Raw genomic sequence first — 7,867 nt, forward strand, 5'->3', positions numbered from 1 at the left:
GGTCCCCATCTGCTCAGTGAACTTATGAGCAGGAAATGGAATAAGTGGTGCAAAAAGCACGCCAACATCCCTGCTTCTTTCATGTGGCCTCTCCCGGTCATTACCCTATCTGTACCGACTGTTAACTGTCTTTACAAAGTTAAAAATCCCTTTCATGTTTCACTGTTTCTTTTTTGTTTTAATTTCAGTCAGAGCATATGGTTTGCACATCTGGGAGATGCTAAGGATGGTGGCACCCAACCCCCACCCCCCACCCACCCCACATGCACACACACACACACACACTGCTTCTGTGAAGTGATCCATATATGGTCTTCATTGTTACTGCTCATAATCACTCATCATTATTATAAACAAGTCCTGTCTTGATTGGCCGCTTTGAGTTTGCTATGAAAAGATGCTCAATAATGTGAGCTTTAAGAATTTCAAACAAACAAAAATCCTTTGAAGAAAGTGACATACATATAAAATACATATTTTTGTCTTTTACCTGTAGTGCCATTTATCCATCTAGATAGTTTTCTTCCAACTGAACTACACTTGCTAACTATATCACTGCACAGAAGTAAAATCTACTCATAGGCAAGAGACTCATACTTGTGACTATAGACATATATATACATAGACACCACACTGACCGCTTTGAGTAAGTTACAAAAGTGAAGTTTTTTTCCCTACTTCATGTAGATCATAATACCTTGAATGTAACATGACTCAGTGAAATCAAACAAATTTTGTTCACTGGTCAATCAGTCCAATATGGCAGTGATGTTGACACACGACCCAAAGGCCAATGCGACATCTATGTATATTTACATCTTTGAAGAAAAACGAAAAAACATGCACAAGGAACTACAGCAAATGGGTAATTAAATAATAAAATGGAAAAATAAAACTATTTATATAAGAAATGGTAAATTAATGCCATTCCGACAAAAGTCAGTGCCCTCCTTTGGCCACCCCAATCAAAACAGTCTGGACACATCCTTGGAGTTAGCTAGAGTGGTGATATGGTTGTCAGGTGTAGTTTGATATAAAGAAAATACGCAAAACTGTTCAGCACAAGGTGCGTGGATTATTTTGAGTAATGGGGTCATGGTTTCTGAAAAGAGACATTGCTGTTGAGTTTTGCCATCTAGTTCCATTATATTCAAGACAAGGCAGGCATCTCTATGGTCGATATCTCCAAGATTTGGCAGCTTTCACCAAAACAATCTCGATGGATAAATAGCTCTACAGGTAAGAGGAAATATATGTATTTTTAATTGTGGGGTGAACTTACCCTTTAATTGAGAGCTCTGAAACATCATGGATTTTTCTTCACTCTATCCTGCAATGTGACTAATCCCAGTCCCCTTACTGTTCATGACCAGCTGTGTGTGTGTGTGTCAGTGTGTCATCATTTTTTGTAAACAAGGAACCCTCTGTGGAGACATTTACTGTAAGTTCTCGAGAGTGTTTCTCTTGATTAGATCTCTCTGAACTTATCTGTAGAACCCACTACCATGATGCCACAAAAATGAAATATTTCTCGTAATGTTCAGTGTCGTCAGACCTCCCAAAGTGGCCCGACAACAAGACCGGCGGGTGACAAACTGTGCAGCTTGTGCCATGTGACCACAAACAAGCAATCGAAACAGATCAGGAAATTTGATAAGTGCATCTCATCTCAGCTCATTTGAGAATAACCACATTTGATCCTACATAATAGAAAGAGAGTGTCATTAACTGACTGGCAATTTAATGACACCAAAATGAAGTCAAAATTACTATAGTGGACAACTTTGGGTCATTAAATGCCACTTCAGCATCCTCTGCGCTCCAGCTACCAGCTCTCAGCATCGTGTTTTGGCGAGGCAGACGGGATTTTATGCCACTGGAGAGACGTGGGGAGGAAGAGGGGGGGAGGAAGGCTTTGTGTGGCTTTGAGTGGTTTGCTGGGCCTCTTCATCTCGCTCGGCGGGTAATTACAGAATCATGGGTCAACCACGCATGTAACCACGGTTGCGTTGCACAGTAGCAGATGTGCTCATGACATTATCCAGCACCAGAGCAAAAGGTAAATAAAAACAGATGCAGCTGGTTGCTACGGACCTTCGCCAAACTTGCGTATACCCCTAATTGTTCCCATGTGGGCCTGCTGAGCTGCAGTAGTAAAAGGGGCGGGTGTGCCCTGTTTAAGATATGCCCGTGTTTCTCAACGGGAGAAATTTATGAATGGGACAACGAGCCTCTGATGGTGGTTGTGGTGATGTGTGTTTATATGTGTGTTTATGTGTGACTCTGGCATTCAGTGGAGGCACGATATCACAAATAGGTCATTTCCCTCATTCTCTCTTCATTTTCTTGTTTCTTCTGAGAAGAGACCATCACTCCTGTCCTCCAGGCCTTTTCTGAGCATCCCCTCTTGCGTAAACTTCCCATGAAATGTTTAGTGGAGTGCTTATTGCTTAGGTACTTCCTGTAAAAAAGGCAGCAAGGGAGGGACTTATCGTGGATATTGATTGGTGTTTACAGTAGTATAGTGGTTTGCTTTGTGCTCCGCCCCTCCTTGCATCTAGCTAAAGCGGTCCATGGATGTAGGAAGGAGAGCATCATCATCATATTAGCTGATTCTTCCCAGACTGAGAGCTACCTGTGAACATGGCCAGACCAGGACCAAAATGGCCAGTTTGACAACAGAAGAAAGGTTACAGTACCAAAGTGCTTTTCTCTCCAGGCTTGGCTTCTGGCACTGGCTGAGTCAAGGCTAACCGAGTTAACGTCAGTTAGCTAAGTTTCCTCAGCAACAAGTAAAGCTATCTTTCCATCAGAAAACCCTGCAAGCCTGTTCCCTGTTGGTCTAGGAGGCTGTCTTCTTCCTGGTGACCATGTGTCATGTTCACTATGAGTCTGATGAGCCCGGTTCTGTTGCCCGCTAATGGGTGCTATGGTTAGCTACTTTAGCAACAAGCTAAAGCTATAACTGTCCATCAGGAAACTCTATAATTAAATTGCTAAGAGTTGAAGCTGAGCAGCCGGAGGACATCAATTGGGAAACCAGAAAATATTTTCAGTCCTCCAATTATATAGAAACAAGGCAGACTTAAATGCACCATATGGAAATTATGCTACTAAGGGTCTCACACAGTAAAACAAATGATGTAGCTGAATGGGATGGGGAGTGGAGTGGCATGGGATCATGGGAGTTGTTATCTTCACCGTTCAACAACCACTACAGCTGATGAAAATCTATCTGACGTGACTCAGGCAGAAATCATGTTCATGGATGAGGAAATATTAAAGTTTTATTCACATTGCATTTGATAATGTGCACCAAATTCTTTCCTCACTCACAGATGTGCGTGATGTATCCTTTGTTTTCCTGGAGGTTATAGCAACTAGCTAGCAACCGCTAGTAGGAAACGCATCTTTACCTTGAATAAATTACAGATTTCTCAATTTTGGAACATTGTTCAGCTCGCCCGCTGTATGTTAGGAAGCTGTCTGAGTCTCGTCAGATAGATTTTCATCAGCTATAATGTTATATAGTTATATAGTATTTTTAAAAGTGAAGAAAACAACTCACATGATCCTATGCCACTTAACAATGTCCTCAAACTACATCTTTTGTTATTGTTTAAATGTGAGAGAGATCCCTGGGCAAAATTTACATGTTGTGCAGTTAAGGGCCTATTGGTCTCGATGGTTTGTTTGTCACACTGTGGTTGGATGTGTGTGCGTGACACTGCACAATGTCAGGGAGGTCCCTTGTTGGACAGGAGCCAGGGCTGCTGCAGGCCAGATGAAAAATTGAGGAAGAGGCTCGATTTCAGTGATATCCTGTCTTTGCGCAGCATCTGATTAGTGTACACAGCCCCCTGCGCGGGGGCTACGATCTGCTGTGGTGTGTGATAGTGTGTGTATGTGTGTCTGCAGGTTTACAGGTGTATTTGTAGCAGGGTGTGTGTCACACGGGTTAAGGTAAGATGAGGCCTCAGGTTGGACTTGGGGCCTGTTTTAATAATTCGATGAACAATTCAGTGTTGACTGTATGTGGTCTCTCCTCTTTTTTTAACCATGCACTCACACACCGACACACACCGACACACCGACACACACACACACACACACACACACACACACACACACACACACACACACACACACACACACACACAGAGACGTCTTACACTATGAAGCTCGCTGCCAACAGCGCGTGCCTCCTCTCCCTCTCTCATTAACCGCAACTGTCAGATCCTCCAGATGAGGAGCAATTAAACCAGATAATAAACACTCGCCATCAATTCCTGTTTGTTGATGTTGTTGTTGTTGTTGTTGTTGTTGATGTCGACGAGCTGGGGGCTCCTCTCCTGCCACCTTAGTGCTAACTAGTACTTGAGTAACACACGAGAGCAGCGAGGGGAGAGTCCTTCATAACACTGAGAAGGCCTCTACCTGCTGCATGTATGGCAACACCAGGCCGGATAATAAAAAAGGCACAGTGAATGTTAACAATTAGATCCTAATCAGACACAGCTCACAGAGGCCTCTCTTTTATCCCCAGGCTTCACAGAAAAGGCAAACAAAGCGCTGCAAACTGTCAAGATAAAACACTACTTGGGATTGGTCGTGTCTTAGGGCTTCTTAAAGGGCAGTAATCTTGCCTTGCGCTGCTTTCTGAGACGACGTGCTGTAAAGACTCCTGTGTTTGCTCTTGTATTGGAGTGATAAGGCCGCTTCTCATCACGCCTCGCTTCTGACGAGGCTCGTCTCCCTGGGCGATGAGAAGATGGGGCGGTGCTGGAGGGGACAGAGAGGGCAGCGATGGAAGGGTTTTTTTCACTGTAGAATAGAGATGATCGGATGATGACAGGAAAAGGGCAAAAAGTTGAACGTGTAGCTTTTCTGTTATTTTGAGGAACATCCAGAATTAAACAGTTCCTTTTTTAAGTTAAAAAAGGAGGCCACTCCCCTGGTGTTAGGGTTAGCACAGCACTCCTATAACATGCCAGACTCAAAATGGACAGTTTTTTTTAAAAAGGATAAAGACTGATATCAGAATCAGAGATATTTTTCTTCCCTGGCGTCTACATTACTCAGAATACATCTTGACCACTGAAAGTTTGGTCCAAGCCCCTAAGAGGTGCGCTGGGCTTTGAAGCAAACTTGACATAGTGGCCAAACTGTGTAATGACAACATGACGTGACGCACAGCGGCCCAAAAAGACTTCCCCATAAGCTTACATTGTGAAATAAGCAGCTTAAAAATGGCAGATACATTTTCTTGAGCATCACAACCAGTGAGTGATTTGTAAAAAAAAAAAACAAAAAAAAAACAGACGGGATATTCCTAATAAATTTTTATTATTTCTCCTGTGCATTTTTCAGCACAGTACCAGTACTCACTTTTGATAGCTACCAAACACCAATAATAAGAAAGTTTTTACTTATGGTAACAGTTAACTTGTCTTATTATCATGCACCATCAACTGGTGGGAATAGGAAATGCATTTAGAGTTGTAATTTATCAAATATGAACAGAAGCAGGGATAACATGTATCCCCACTGAGGATAAAAAAATAAATGACCTAGGTCACAAGCCCCACAAAATGACTCATTTCAGTATCAGGATTTGACCTGTTTGGTCCAATAAAATTTGGAAAGTCTAGAAGACCGACATGATTTAATCATTTTATTTCCATTCGAGTTAGGGCCAAACTGAAAGCTGGCTGGCTCGGCTAGTGCACTTGCTCTGTATGCCGTGCAATGTGGAAGCAAATGCAGAAAGTCCAGGCAATCTTACACCTGCAAGTCAGCTTCATGTGCCACTGAGCAGCTTTTGTAGGAATAAACGGCTGTTCGCCCTTCAGACGTCCATGGTTTGGTTGGAGATTCATGCATGCTATGTATGTTAGTTCAACTCTTTTAAGTAAAATGTCTTTTTATATTGCTATTTATGCTATGTATATTATTTTATATTTCTTTTTTTATTTTATAAAAAGCACTTTGAATTGCCTTGTTGTGGAAATCTGCTATACAAATCAACTTGCTTTGTCTTGCCAATGAGTAGCTAATATAGCCTTGAGCTGCTAGCTTTAAACAGAGATTAGGAGCAGGATACAGAGGTTTGATAATCTTACTTCTTTCTAACTCTACACTCCCAGATCTTTTTCATTTTCAAACTTGTAGTCTTCAGTCCCTGGTGCTGACTCAAATGGCATAATTTCTAGACTTTTTTGACTGGGGTGGTCCAAGTGGGGCATGGACTTGAAGGAGTGGTACAAGTGTAGATTAATATACTATTTCTCATATCTACTTTAATTACTAACATCACAGTATCTTACAGTTTCTTACATCCCTGTATTAAAAAATATATTTAAAAGATAAATAGTACCAATCACAATCTCAGGCTGTGAGACTCTTAAATTCATGCAATGTCTTTATTTTTATGATTTATTATTCAATTAATTATTATTTGTTATTCAAGTAAATTAAGCTTGTAAAAGTTTAAAGTAGGCTGCAAACAACAAAAACAACGCGCATTTAGAAATAGTTATAAAACAGTTGGTTAAAACCAAGGTCCTGTCTCTCACTGGACAGATAAACTTGAGGAAAGTAGGGTGGCACTTGGGGTGGCCCATCAGATTTCAGGGGTGGCCAGTGACCCTCTAATGCCCCCCCTCTAGAAAGGCCCCTATATTGATGACACTTTGCGCACAAACACAATCATAGTTGATGGACAATGTTTCCCAGATGTCAAACTTTTTATGTGAGGATGTCAACAGATTATCATCATTGTTGCTGCTGTTACATTGAACCTGCACTACAGGATGAATTCCTGCCTGTGTACATGTATATATGTATCTAACTGTACTGTAATTGTATATATTACTTTATTTTATTTTGTTTTACATTTTCATCCTATTCTTTCCTGAATTTAATTATGTGTATATATGTTATGTTTAGCATGAAAGGACAACTTTCATTTGTTGTGCAAAGAATTTTTTTTTTTTAAATTGTTAAATAGGTTCACAAATGGCATGTGATCTAAAAGGTTTAAAAAGCATTTTTCATTTCATCTTGACTTTAGTACGCTTGTATGATAAGAAAAGTCGATTACAGTTTGAACCTGGATTCATTGTATTGCGATGAACTCTTGATGACCTCAAGAATAACCCAAATGTGCACGTTCACTCTTTATTGTTCAGCCTGTGAAAAAAGGGCCTGGGATGGTTTTCCACTTAAATTTGAGGGCTGGACCAAGTATTCTTAGGAATTTAAAGACAATACCCTTTCTTTCAAAGGCTATAAAAACATGTATACAGCTGTACAAGGAGTTTCCTGATCCAAAGGCAAAATATCGTGTCAGATATTCCTATTACCAATCAGGATGGCGTGGCCTGGAAAGTAATGTACAAGATGAAACTGTGGCCTGTTGAGAAAAAGCAGAAAAAACTGATCCGATTTCCCTTTCTCCGTGGAAAAATGGACGTGGCCTCTTGTTTTGAAACCATATTTCCCTCAAAAACACTCTGAAAACTAAACAAAATTGACAGTGCTGGATTTATTGTCTTCAGCTCTTTTGTCTTCAGCGGTCGCTGTTTGCGCCTTTGCCATGGAAACGGCAAGGTTATTTATCTTTACAGCCCTTTTACAATAACGTCCCTTTCCTGACCAAACAACAGAGGAAATATCAGGTCAAGCCTCTTCCCCCTTCTAATGATCAGGTCAATTCAACCTCAGTATTTCATGCACATTCACACGTGTGCCCACACACAGCCATGTTATTGATGAGAAATGTACAGTTTGTGATTAAGATTTCCGTCTTCTCAGTGTGCGTTTGTTTTTTTTTAGACTTCTTGTTTTTTTTTTAATGATAAAGGAA

Source organism: Lutjanus erythropterus, chromosome 6, assembly GCF_056507025.1.
Source record: "Lutjanus erythropterus isolate fLutEry1 chromosome 6, fLutEry1.hap2, whole genome shotgun sequence".
NCBI lineage: Eukaryota > Metazoa > Chordata > Actinopteri > Lutjaniformes > Lutjanidae > Lutjanus > Lutjanus erythropterus.